General features: G+C 45.9%; 1 long non-coding RNA gene across 1 annotated transcript in view; it reads right to left on the bottom strand.

Moving 5' to 3' along the window:
- The window catches only part of LOC119968805, a 71228-nt gene extending 62124 nt beyond the window's left edge, over positions 1-9104 (bottom strand). The window contains exon 1 of the long non-coding RNA XR_005461244.1: positions 7893-9104. This is a non-coding gene — a long non-coding RNA (uncharacterized LOC119968805). The remainder of the gene's footprint in view (positions 1-7892) is intronic.
- Positions 9105-13090: the final 3986 nt, after the last annotated feature.

The raw sequence follows: 13090 nt of genomic DNA, 5'->3' as shown, positions 1-13090 counted from the left end.
AAATTGCCCGTAGTGTAAGGTTAATGGGGGGATTGTTGGGTTACGGGTATACGGGTTACGTGGGTTTAAGTAGGGTGATCATTGCTCGGCACAACATCGAGGGCCGAAGGGCCTGTTCTGTGCTGTACTGTTCTATGTTCTATATAGTGTTAGAGATAGTCTAGTAAGTAGAGTTTTATGCATGAGTAGCGATTGATTGTGTGTATAATAAATGTGTTTTGAGTTGAAACTTACTAACTGGTGTACTGAGTTATTGAACAGCACTTGAACTTGAACCTCGTGGTGGTATCATAAAGATACCTGGCGACTCTAGAGCAAGGTGATTAAACAGAGCAATTAAGTGTAAAACACAATTAGCAACACCTTCATAGTGAGAGGATTTCAGTATAGGAATAGTGATGTTTTACTGCATTGGTGAGGCCATACCTGGACTATTTATGCAGTTTTGGTGTCCTTATCTGTGGAAGGATGTTCTTGCTATGCAGGGAGTTCAGCAAAGGTTTACCAGACTGATTCCTCGGATGGCGGGACTGTCATTTGAGGAGAGACCACGTCAGTTGGGATTATATTCACTGGAGTTTAGAAGAGTGAGAGGAGATCTCATAGAAACTTTTTAAATTCTAGCAGTATTACACAGGGTGGATTCAGAAAGAATATTCCCAGAGGCAGGGGAGTCCAGAAGTTTGAGGATAAGGGGTAAACCTTTTAGGACTGAGATGAGGAAAAATGTCTTCACCCAGAGAGTGGTGCATCTGTGGAATTCACTACCACAGAAAGTAATTGAGGCCAAAACATTGTGTAATCTCAAGAAGGCATTAGATATATCATAGAATTTACAGTGCAGAAGGAGGCCATTCAGCCCATCGTGTCTGCACCGGCTCTTTGAAAGAGCACCCTACCCAAGCCCACATCTCCACCCCATCCCCATAACCCAGTAACCCCACCCAACACTCGGGGCAATTTTGAACACCAAGAGCAATTTAGCATGGCCAATCCACCTAACCTGCACATCTATGGACTGTGGGAGGAAACCGGAGCACCCGGAGGAAACCCACGCACACACGGGGAGAACGTGCAGACTCTGCACAGACAGTGAACCAAGCCGGGAATCGAACCTGGGACCCTGGAGCTGTGGAGCAATTGTGCTAACCACAATGCTACCGTGCTGCCCTTGGGGCTAAAGGAATCAAGGGATATGGGAAGAGGTAGGATCAGGATATTGAAATTGGTGATTAGCCATGATTATAAATGAATGGTAGAGCAGGCTCAAAGTGCCAAATAGCCTCCGCCTGCTTCTATTTTCTCTTTTAATCTATGTAAATGGTGGATGTTAATGCAGTGGCTACTAGGATGTAAGGTGTTTCTCAGTGGGTCACTAGCGGTTTCGGAAGAAGTGCAGGTGGGAGTAAGTATGAGCTGATGCACAGGAAGTTGTACAGCCACAGCTGAGGTCCCTTCTTACCAGGAAACCTCTGGCTGTGTAAAAATATGTTCCAAAAGCTTTAGCATGGAAGGTGCAAAAGCATTGCAAAAGCATATACAATAGGGACAGAGAAACTGAGGAAAAGGATTGGAGTTCTTACAGGATGTGAAGTATATTTTAAATACTTGTATAAATGCAAGTCGCATTCTTTTCAAGACTGCTGAACTAGAAATCATTAAGCTCCATGTGGGATCAAATTCCTCTGTTCTAACAATAACCATTGACCCTCCAAAAGGTGCATTTTTGTCCTTTAGTAGTGTTAAGAGCTCAGGAATTAATGTAATATGGCTGCTTCCAGTCAATGCCTCATGGCAAAGGTTACCTGACTACAGCAAACCTTTAGTAGATGATTGTTTTTCAAACCAACATCCTCCTTTTCATCACAAATAAAAGTTACATTTGCATGCACTATCGTACATAAGTGCGAATTGTTCAAGTTAACCCCTTTACAACAACTGTTTTCATGCATTACCAACTTGTTTGTTATTCTAGTCAGTCTCTGCACATGCATTGCATACACCAGTGATGGACAACCTAGACTGGTGAGTGGACCACAGGAGTGGCCCTCCTTCATCTCAGTGGGCCGCAAGATTAGACATAGACATAGAACAGTACAGCACAGAACAGGCCCTTCAGCCCTCAATGTTGTGCCGAGCCATGATCACCCTACTCAAACCCACGTATCCACCCTATACCCGTAACCCAACAACCCCCCCCTTAACCTTACTTTTATTAGGACACTACGGGCAATTTTAGCATGGCCAATCCACCTAACCCGCACATCTTTGGACTGTGGGAGGAAACCGGAGCACCCGGAGGAAACCCACGCACACAGGGGGAGGACATGCAGACTCCACACAGACCGTGACCCAGCCGGGAATCGAACCTGGGACCCTGGAGCTGTGAAGCATTTATGCTAACCACCATGCTACCCTGCTGCCCCAAATTGGGCATTTGCACTAACCATGAACCATGAATAAGATTAAATACATTTAATACATTCCAAATATTTCATAACCAGTTACAGAATATGCTTAAATAATTATTCATATATTAACAGCACTTCAAATAGCAAAACAAATGTAATATTTCACTTATCTACATTAATGCAACTTCTGGTAGGGTCTGTCCTCTACAAGCTTTTTTAGGATAGGACTTAGGAATGTGCAGACGCTTCACAATTCAGCAGTGAGGTTCCCATCCATCAGACTGTTGCTTTTCTTACGTCTGAGGTGTCCCATAGCAGAAAAATTCTGCTCACATGTGAATGTTGATGCAAATAGTGACATCAATTTTCCAATGCCAGAGAACAAGATTGGGACTATTCAACTAAAATTCTCCTATATCAAAGGTGTGGGCAGGGGCCAGCGAATCATGCGCACATGTCTTGGGATTGCGAAAAATTGGGAAGATTCTGGGTGGGAGTGTTTGCGGTCTTAGCCAGGATAGTGGAGGAGGAGGTGGACCCAGACCCTTTGGTGGCGACATTTGGGGTTTCAGAGAAGCCAGCGCTCATTGAGAAGAGGAAGGCCGATGACTTGGTCTTTGCCTCTTTGCTTTGCTGGAGTGGCAGTCGGCATCGCCACCTGGTGTAGTGGCTTGGTTGGGTGATCTGTATGACTTCCTGCAATTAGAGAAGATAAAGTATGAGTTAAGGGGCTCTTCAGAGGGGGTTGAGGAAAGGTGGGGAATGTTTGTGACGGTGTTTGTGGGGCTGTTAGTCACGTGGGTGGGGGGGGGGGGGGTGATAAAGGGAAAAAATCTGTACAGACTGTATAGTTGATTGTTGGGAAGTATGTCTTCATCTAGGGAGCAATTCCTCCTCAAACAGAGCAATTAAGTGTAAAACACAATTAGCAACACCTTCATAGTGAGAGGATTTCAGTATAGGAATAGTGATGTTTTACTGCATTGGTGAGGCCATACCTGGACTATTTATGCAGTTTTGGTGTCCTTATCTGTGGAAGGATGTTCTTGCTATGCAGGGAGTTCAGCAAAGGTTTACCAGACTGATTCCTCGGATGGCGGGACTGTCATTTGAGGAGAGACCACGTCAGTTGGGATTATATTCACTGGAGTTTAGAAGAGTGAGAGGAGATCTCATAGAAACTTTTTAAATTCTAGCAGTATTACACAGGGTGGATTCAGAAAGAATATTCCCAGAGGCAGGGGAGTCCAGAAGTTTGAGGATAAGGGGTAAACCTTTTAGGACTGAGATGAGGAAAAATGTCTTCACCCAGAGAGTGGTGCATCTGTGGAATTCACTACCACAGAAAGTAATTGAGGCCAAAACATTGTGTAATCTCAAGAAGGCATTAGATATATCATAGAATTTACAGTGCAGAAGGAGGCCATTCAGCCCATCGTGTCTGCACCGGCTCTTTGAAAGAGCACCCTACCCAAGCCCACATCTCCACCCCATCCCCATAACCCAGTAACCCCACCCAACACTCGGGGCAATTTTGAACACCAAGAGCAATTTAGCATGGCCAATCCACCTAACCTGCACATCTATGGACTGTGGGAGGAAACCGGAGCACCCGGAGGAAACCCACGCACACACGGGGAGAACGTGCAGACTCTGCACAGACAGTGAACCAAGCCGGGAATCGAACCTGGGACCCTGGAGCTGTGGAGCAATTGTGCTAACCACAATGCTACCGTGCTGCCCTTGGGGCTAAAGGAATCAAGGGATATGGGAAGAGGTAGGATCAGGATATTGAAATTGGTGATTAGCCATGATTATAAATGAATGGTAGAGCAGGCTCAAAGTGCCAAATAGCCTCCGCCTGCTTCTATTTTCTCTTTTAATCTATGTAAATGGTGGATGTTAATGCAGTGGCTACTAGGATGTAAGGTGTTTCTCAGTGGGTCACTAGCGGTTTCGGAAGAAGTGCAGGTGGGAGTAAGTAAACTTCCTTTTATCAACCTTTGACATACTATGCCACATTTGCTCAGATCAAATTCAAATGGATTGGAGAGCAAGGAGAGGAAGGGCTTCAAATCACTCAGAGTAGAAAAGCAGTTCTCAAAACTCTGCCAGTGTAGACAGCACTTGTTTGTGTACCGATGGAGCATATTTATTTCCTTGATCAGTGTTTTTCCAGCATTCCTTTTAAATTTGAGAAGTCAGTGTAGGTCACATGAAGGTATCTGGGTGGACGTGAACTGCAGGTACAGTATGAATTTTCTTACACTAGCAACTAGTGTGGGCAAGAGGCAATTTCACTCCCCTACAATGACTCATTCAACAAGTTCAGGTGACCAGTGATGTTGACGAGAAAAGCCACATCCAAAATCCAGTTTTCATCGTCTAAATGGTATATTTGAGATTTCTGTACAAGAAACTGATGGATTTAAGTGCCAAGAAGCGGTCCAGTGCTTCACCACGGCTTAGCCAGAGCACTTCAGTGTTTGCATGATAAGGTCTTCATATATTGTTTCAATTTGGTCCACAAGTTCCACAAACTGACGGTAAGGCAGGGGGAAGCATGTCTGAAGTTAATAACCTGTACCGCTTTGTCCATTATAGCTTTCAGTCTGTCTCACGTCAAGTTTAGCGCAGAGCACTGCTTGGTAGATTATGCAACACGCACCAAAGATGTCAGTACAAAACCTTTCAACAAAACTACAAATTCATGGTGTTTTCCTGTCGTGGAGGAGCACCCATCATTTGTAACTGATACAATTTTTTTCCAAAGGCAACTTGTGCTCTTTAAAAAATATCAGTAAATGTCTAGACAAATACTGAGCCCTGTGCTCGCCCGTGTATTGTCAAGAGATTTAAAAGTTCTTCTGTCACATTCAGATCATTGTCAACACAATGAACCTATATACAGAGCGGATATCGTTAATATCTTTGTATTCATCCAGTGCTACACGGTTAGCTTCACTTGAATGTACAGATTTGAAGTGCTGCTCTGCCAGTTCGGCAGCGATTTTGTGTCCTCCGAGACTCACAGTACGCCTAAGTTGCAGATATTTAACACATTTGATCATTTCCTCTTGGTTTTCAAATCCAGCAAATAAAACATCTAAGGATTCAATAATGCAATATTTCAACGATTCACCCAATTGCAAGTAACCAAGCAATATGAAAGTGAGCCACAATCACTGCATCATTCTCATTTAATGCTTTCTAAGCATCTGCACCTGTGTTTTCATGGCTTCCTTTAGATTTGAGAGCTGATGAGCATGTTGGGCAGAACCTACTGGAATTTTCGCCATGAAAGGAATGGCGTGTTTCGTAATGTTCTTAACATTGTATTTTTTTTGGAACTGCTATCCCCTTATTGAAAATTAAGGACACTGTTTCTGTTCAGTAACAAAATAATCCCGTTTCCAACTCTCTTGCACCATTCTGTCCTCATCACCAACTTCTCTCTTTTTGGCAACTTCTTCCTCTGCATTTTTTTGATTTTGCATTTGATTCTCCTTCTTCACCACTCCACTTCAACACAAAGTGACCCATTAGGCAGGAGCAAAGTAAATAGCCGCCAAAACATTTATATCAAAATTGCAACCTCCCACACGTACCCTGGAGTCATGAACAAAAATAAATAAATAAATAATCATTATCATTGTCACAATGAACACTGCAATGAAAACTGCAATGAAATTACTATGAAAATCCCTAGTGGCCACACTCCACACCTGTTCCGGGTACACAGAGGGAGAATTCCGAATGTCTTAATTCACCTGACAAGCACGTCTTTCGGGACTTTGTGGGAGGAAACCGGAGCACCTGGAGGAAACCCACGCAGACACAGGGAGAACGTGCAGACTAAACAGACAGTGACCCAAGCCAGGAATCAAACCTGAGACCCTAGCGCTGTGAAGCAACAGTGCTGGGGCTGGTTTAGCACAATGGGCTAAACAGCTGGCTTGTAATGCAGAACCATGCCAGCAGCGCAGTTTCAATTTCCATACCGGCCTCCCCAAACAGGCGCCGGAATGTGGCGACTAGGGGCTTTTCACAGTAACTTCATTGAAGCCTACCTGTGACAATAAAGCGATTATTATTATTATTATTATTATTATTAAAAATAATAATAATAATATTATCCACATGCCGAAAATAGGTATAGTGTGTTGCAGCACACTAAACCATTGACTGCTGAATAGATCCTAGGGGGGGGGGACGCAAAGATGTGTTTGTCATCTCAAACATGGAAGTGTAAAACCAATTCAGTATTTACCAAGAGGAGTTCACCTGCCCTAGATTCCCGCCTAAAAAACAAGTTGGAAGAGCTGGAAAAGGAAGGAGTAATCAAGAGAGTGGCAACTCTTGTACGGATTAGCAGAATGGTAGTCCTGTACGGATTAGCAGAATGGTAGTCCCAAAAGATATGCTGTTAAGTGAATTAGACATTCTGAATTCTCCCTCTGTGTACCCGAACAGACGCCAGAGTGTGGCGACTAGGGGCTTTTCACAGTAACTTCATTGCAGTGTTAATGTAAGCCTACTTGTGACAATAATAAAGATTATTATTATTCACAGTTACCAGTCCAAGGTTTAGATTCTGGCTTAGATGATTGGCTTTTCCTTCCCACCTGGACCTCTAGATCCTCACAACTGTCATTGCATTAGGCTCTCAGATGAACGTGTCCTCTCATTGTGAGTATCGTGGTATCATACAGCCTCAACCTTATTTTAAAGGGCTTCACTTTTGAATCACCATGTTGAATCATTTTGCACAGGTCTATGAATGTCCTGATGTTGCACTCGTATCAATCTGACACTTCATGTTCACTTGATGTCTATATAAGCTCGTTTTAGTTCCTTTTTAGCCAAATACCTGTATGCAAAATGATTCTGCTTTTTGCTGTTAGAACACTGCTTTCTCCATGATGAACAAGCCTTCTTTGCTTGTTCCTGAATTTTCTTCTCACTACCCATCCATACACACAAAGGTGTTTTTTGTGATTTCCCCCTTGATAAATGGCAGCGTCTTTTCACCAACTCTTAAATTTGGAGTGTTCCAATCTTCTATGAATAGCTCACACAACAAACTCGAGATAAGATAAAATAATAGTTTATTTTACACACACATAACCCGGGAAAGTGGTTTTTAATAAGGACATGGGGAGTTCACACCGAGTAAAAATAAAGAAACGTTTTTATTTACAGCACAAGATATACACAGCCTGGTAGATCCCTACCGAGTTCTTCTCTGGTTGGTGCCTTACTGGCTGACCTTTTATACAGAGGTCAATAGAGATCCCCTCCCCCCAAGCAGTGGGGTTCGTGCTCCGCAAGGTAGTAAGATAATCATTCCCACCACTGGGCCCCCTATGGGCTATTACAGGTTTCACAATGTCTGCCCCTTTTTGCACTCGTACAATAAAAGATGGGTAAGGGACAGGGTACAGGACAAGACCACAATAAAAATACAAGTTATGGTTTTACCTGAATCCAGGATCAAAAGTCTAATGGAGTGTTTCTTCAGAGAGTAGGTTGGTTGACTGTCGCAGTGATCCATCCCTCCAGAAGTGAGACTTTCAGGAAGGGAGGGGACACAGAGTTGAGTTAGGAATGAAGGCACCAGTTCCAATGTTCCAGTAATTCACACTGTAGATAAGAGCCAGGCAATTGTACCTGGACAGAGTTCCTTCTGTTGCTACCGGTTTGATTATAAGATGTTAGACAAGACACAGGCTGCTGTCTTGAGTCCTGTCTTCGGAGGTCAAACAGTGACTGAAGAGAAGATCCAACAGCTTATTCATTAAATTAATTTAGTCAGCTCAAGTCTTGGTTATGTGACAGGGTAATTCCAGGTTGACTAACAAAGTCCCTAGTTGAAACTCTTTGGGTTGGGTGTCGGCAACAGGCCGGCCATTAACACCACTTTGGATATTAGGATCCATAAACAGCTGCCTTTGTCTTTGGAGACAGTGTCTCTGGTGGCCAGAACTCTTTCTTAGAATGCAAAGAAGTTTTGTGCAGCTCCAGGAAGGGACATTACTGTTTTTTATAAAGATAGCAAGACTCTGCTGGTTTGTCTCAAGGTTAGAAATTCCTCTGAAATTAGTCATGTCTAGTCATGGTAAGGGTTGAATATTTTTTAAATACAAATATTAATATTACAGGGTAGCCCAGTTGACACAGATGTATTTATATTTTCCTTCCCATCTCAACCAGGACAGTGTGATATTCTCCACAGTACCTCCACCTGCCCTTTTGTCATAATCTTTCTGCTGTTAAGGCCTGAGATATTGAACAACATGATGCAAGGCCTGGTCTGTAATGCCATGAATAGGTCTGATGATTTACAACCCCTGCATTTCCACACGTCAAATCGCTTTCTTGAGTCAGTTTCTCCTGTCAGTAAACGTGCTCTCACTGCAGGACCTCTTCTGCTCAGGACAAGCCTATCTTTAATGAGGTCATACTTTAGTTGCCTGAATTCACAGAATTCTGCATGCTGGTTACAGTAGTCATTAAGGCTCCCCTTGAGCCTTAATGTTGAACACATGCCATCCGTAAGTTACTTTCACTCGGCGTTCAAATCATGACTTCAAGGCTTTGGATAACGTGGCTGCTTCCAGTTAATGTCACATGGCTGAGGTCACCTGACCACAGCAAGCCACCAAACAAGTACATCACTATATCGTTAGTGGTGGGGAACAGGGCCGGCTCAAGGCACCGGCAACTCGGGCTGTCGCCCGGGGCGCTATGTGCTCGGGGGCGCCAGAGACTCGGGTCCCGCGCATGCGCAGTTGGGCCGGTGCCAACCAGCGCATGCGCGGTGGCCGCCCGCCCCCAGGGCAGCCCCCCGGCTCGGTCCACCCCCCCCCCTCAGTCCCCTCCGCCCCGCCCTCGGGTCTGCCCCCCGCCCCGCCCTCGGGTCTGCCCCCCGCCCCGCCCTCGGGTCCGCCCCCCCGCCCCGCCCTCGGGTCCGCCCCCCCCGCCCCGCCCTCGGGTCCGCCCCCCCTTCGGGTCCGCGGGGTTGGAGCCGGTGAGATCAGACAGTGTGTAACCCGGGGAGGATGGAGCCAGTGAGATCAGACAGTGTGTAACCCGGGGAGGATGGAGCCAGTGAGATCAGACAGTGTGTAACCCGGGGAGGATGGAGCCAGTGAGATCAGACAGTGTGTAACCCGGGGAGGATGGAGCCAGTGAGGTCAGATAATGTGTAACCCACATTAAATGTGCCGAAAGCATGCAGTAATAATAACATTTTGATGTGTACTGTGGATATTTCCTGGAGTCAGGCAGTTGCAGGCATGAAGTAAAAGAAAGTAACCTAATTTATCCTGTCAATATTTGTCTCCTTTTCACTGCTACGATGATCAGATCAGTGAATGATGGAGTGCGGAGGAATCACATGGTGGTTCGTAAACAGGAATGATAGACCGTAGAACAACAGGATTGTGAGAATGTGACGACATGGAGAATGCAACAGGGAACAATTAACTGCAATGGTTTTGTGCTAATTCAAACCACATTGGTTGTCTCTTGGATTTGTGCACGACCCAGTTCACTGAGGAAAGAAGTCCTGTTTATTCTCTCTTTCACATCTCTCTTCCCACCCCCCTCCCATCTGAAGGTATTTGCTCTTACCCTTGACTGCGTGCTTCTCCACCCTGTGCTTACTTTGCCTTGAGCCTTTTCAATTCCGTCCCATTATAAACTGTGTTCACCATTTGCAATTTAACCTTGAGATCTAGTGGGAGTGGAATTCCCGTGAATGGTGGGAGTTGACTATTTCCATTTGCAGTTATTTACTCTCAGTAATTTCCTTCATTGCCAGGGGAACAACCTGTGAGATCTTAGTCCAAGAGTTGGTTGTTATAATTTATACGTGAAAGACAGTGAAACATTCAGTGTCAACTCCTGTCTATGTATTCTCTGGTCTGGGAGTGGGACCATCATCTGGAATCCTGGAATTTCCATACCTGTGAAACAGGGTTAGAACTAGATGGTTCAAAGAAGGGTAGTTTGCTGTTTTCTCCCCCCACAATAGCAGATTATTTGGATGACCCCCCTCGGGTCCGCCACCCCCGCCCCTCCTCGGCCTCGCCCCCCCGCCCCTCCCCCCGCGCCTCCCCCCGCGCCCCCCCCCCCTCGGCCCCGGCCCCGCCCCCCTCGCCCCCGCCCCCCTCGCCCCCCCTCCCTCGGCCCCAGCCCCGCCCCCCCCCCCCCCCGGCCCCGCCCCCGCCCCCCCCCGGCCCCGGCCCCGCCCCCCCCCAAGGGCGCCGAAGTTCAGCTTGCCCGGGGCGCCAGCAACCCTAGAGCCGGCGCTGGTGGGGAAGCTTCTAGAAACAATTGTTCAGGATAGATTTAGCAGTCACATGGGAAAACGTGAGCTGATTAGGAAAGGCAAGCGTGGATTTCTAAAGGGGAAATCATGTTTAACTAACAGGGAAGGTTTTTGTTTTAATTTAGAGTACCCAATTCTTTTTTTTCCAATTAAGGGGCAATTTAGCATGATCAATCCACCTACCTTGCACATAGAACAGAACAGTACAGCACAGAACAGGCCCTTTGGCCCTCAATGTTGTGCCGAGCCATGATCACCCTACTCAAACCCACGTATCCACCCTATACCCGTAACCCAACAACCCCCCCTTAACCTTACTTTTATTAGGACACTACGGGAAATTTAGCATGGCCAATCCACCTAACCTGCACATCTTTGGACAGTGGGAGGAAACCGGAGCACCTGGAGGAAACCCACGCAAACAGGGGGAGGACGTGCAGACTCCACACAGACAGTGACCCAGCCGGGAATCGAACCTGGGACCCTGGAGCTGTGAAGCATTTATGCTAACCACCATGCTACCCTTTGGGTTGTGGGGGTGAGACCCAGGGAGAATGCACAAACTTCACATGGGCAGTGACCCAGGGCCAGGATTGAACCTGGGTCCTCATCGCCATGAGGCAGTAGTGCCGCACATGCTGGAGTTTCTGAGGAGGTAACAGAAATGTGAATAATGTAGTGTACATGGACTTTCAAAATGTATTCGATACAGTTCCACACAATGTACTTATGAGAAAAATTACAGTTCATGGAAAAAAGGGACAGCAGTAATCTGGATACAAAATTGGTTGAGTAATAGAAAACCAACTTGTAATGGTTAACGGATATTTTATGGGCTGGAGGAAGGTTTGTAATGGAGTTCTTCGGGGTCAGTATTAGAACCTTTGCTTTTCCTGATATATATTAATGATTTAATCTTGGGGTGCCAATGACATGAAACTTCAAAGCATTAAGGACAATGTAGAACTTCAAAGAACATAGTTGGTGGAACAGGCTGATTAAATTCAGGGCAGAGAAGCACGAGGTGATGCATTTCAAATAAGGGGTGCAGTTCTTAAGCAGGTGCAGGAGCAGAGGGAGCTGGGTTGATATGTGCATAGATCATGAAAGGTAGAAGAGGTGGAGACAGCAGTTCATAAAGCATACAGTATCCTTGGCTTTATTAATAAAGGCATGGGGCAGCACAGTGGCCCAGTGATTAGCACTGCTGTCTCTCAGCGCAAAGGATCCAGGTTCAATCCCAGCGCCAGGTCATTTTGCACATTTTCCCATGTCTGCGTGGGTCTCACCCTCACCAACCCAAAGATGTGCAGGGTAAGTGAATTGGCTGCGCTAAATTGCCCCTTATTTGAAAAATGATTGGGTACTCTAAATTTATATTAAAAAAATAAAGACATACAGCACAAGAGCAAGGAGATTAGCTGAATTTGTACAAGATGCTAGTTAGAACTTAGCTGGAGTACCATGAACAATTCTGGACATCATACTATAGGAAAGATGTGGACACATTGGAGTGTATAAGAGATTTACAAGAATGGTTCCAGGAATGAGAATCTTCAGTTATGAGAATAGAATAGAGATTAGGTCTGTTTTCCTTGGAGAGAAGATGACAAAGAAGAAATTTGTTGGATGTTTTCAAAACCACGAGGAGACTGGGCAGAGCAGACAAGGAGAAACGTGCACACCTTCATAAAAGGATCAAAAACGAGGGGGTGCACGTTTTAAGTGATTTGCAAAAGAAGCGAATGGGATGTGAGAGAAATAACTTTTTTCGCGCAGCAAGTCTGGAATGCACCGCCTGGAAGTGTAGCGGAGGTAGGTTCAATCATGGCTTTCAAGAGGGCATTATTAGATGATTGTTTCCATTCAGACAATGTGCAGGGACACATTGGGAATGCCACCAAATGACGATGCTCATTTGGAAGGCCAGTGCTGACACAAGGGGTTGGATGGCCTCCCGTGATAAGGGTTGCTCTGGTCTGTTCTAGAATATTCGCTGGGCTGTTCTAGAATATTCGCCGGTCTGTTCTAGAATATTCTCTGCCTCCGGGCCTGTCAACCTCGCACAGCTCCCCAAATAAATTCCGCCGTAGGGTCAATTTTGGTGGGACAAGGAGTGGAGGCAACCAAGCTTCAGACGATGAAAAAGTCATACGGGCTGGTGTTTCTCTCCGCACCGGCGCTACCAAAGCTCCTACGTTTCCCTCAACCTCCTTCCATGGGCTCAATAAGGAGCGGGTCGCCGCGACTGCGGCTGCGCATCGCGCGCGCCACTTGCCCGCCAATCCTGTTGCCCGGCCTGCGCCGCAGGGGCCTCTGGGAATCGTAGTCCTCTGGAGTCGAC

The sequence above is a fragment of the Scyliorhinus canicula genome, chromosome 7 (assembly GCF_902713615.1).
Source record: "Scyliorhinus canicula chromosome 7, sScyCan1.1, whole genome shotgun sequence".
NCBI lineage: Eukaryota > Metazoa > Chordata > Chondrichthyes > Carcharhiniformes > Scyliorhinidae > Scyliorhinus > Scyliorhinus canicula.
Note: the sequence above shows the minus strand (reverse complement) of the source record. Positions and strands in the feature narration are given on the sequence as shown.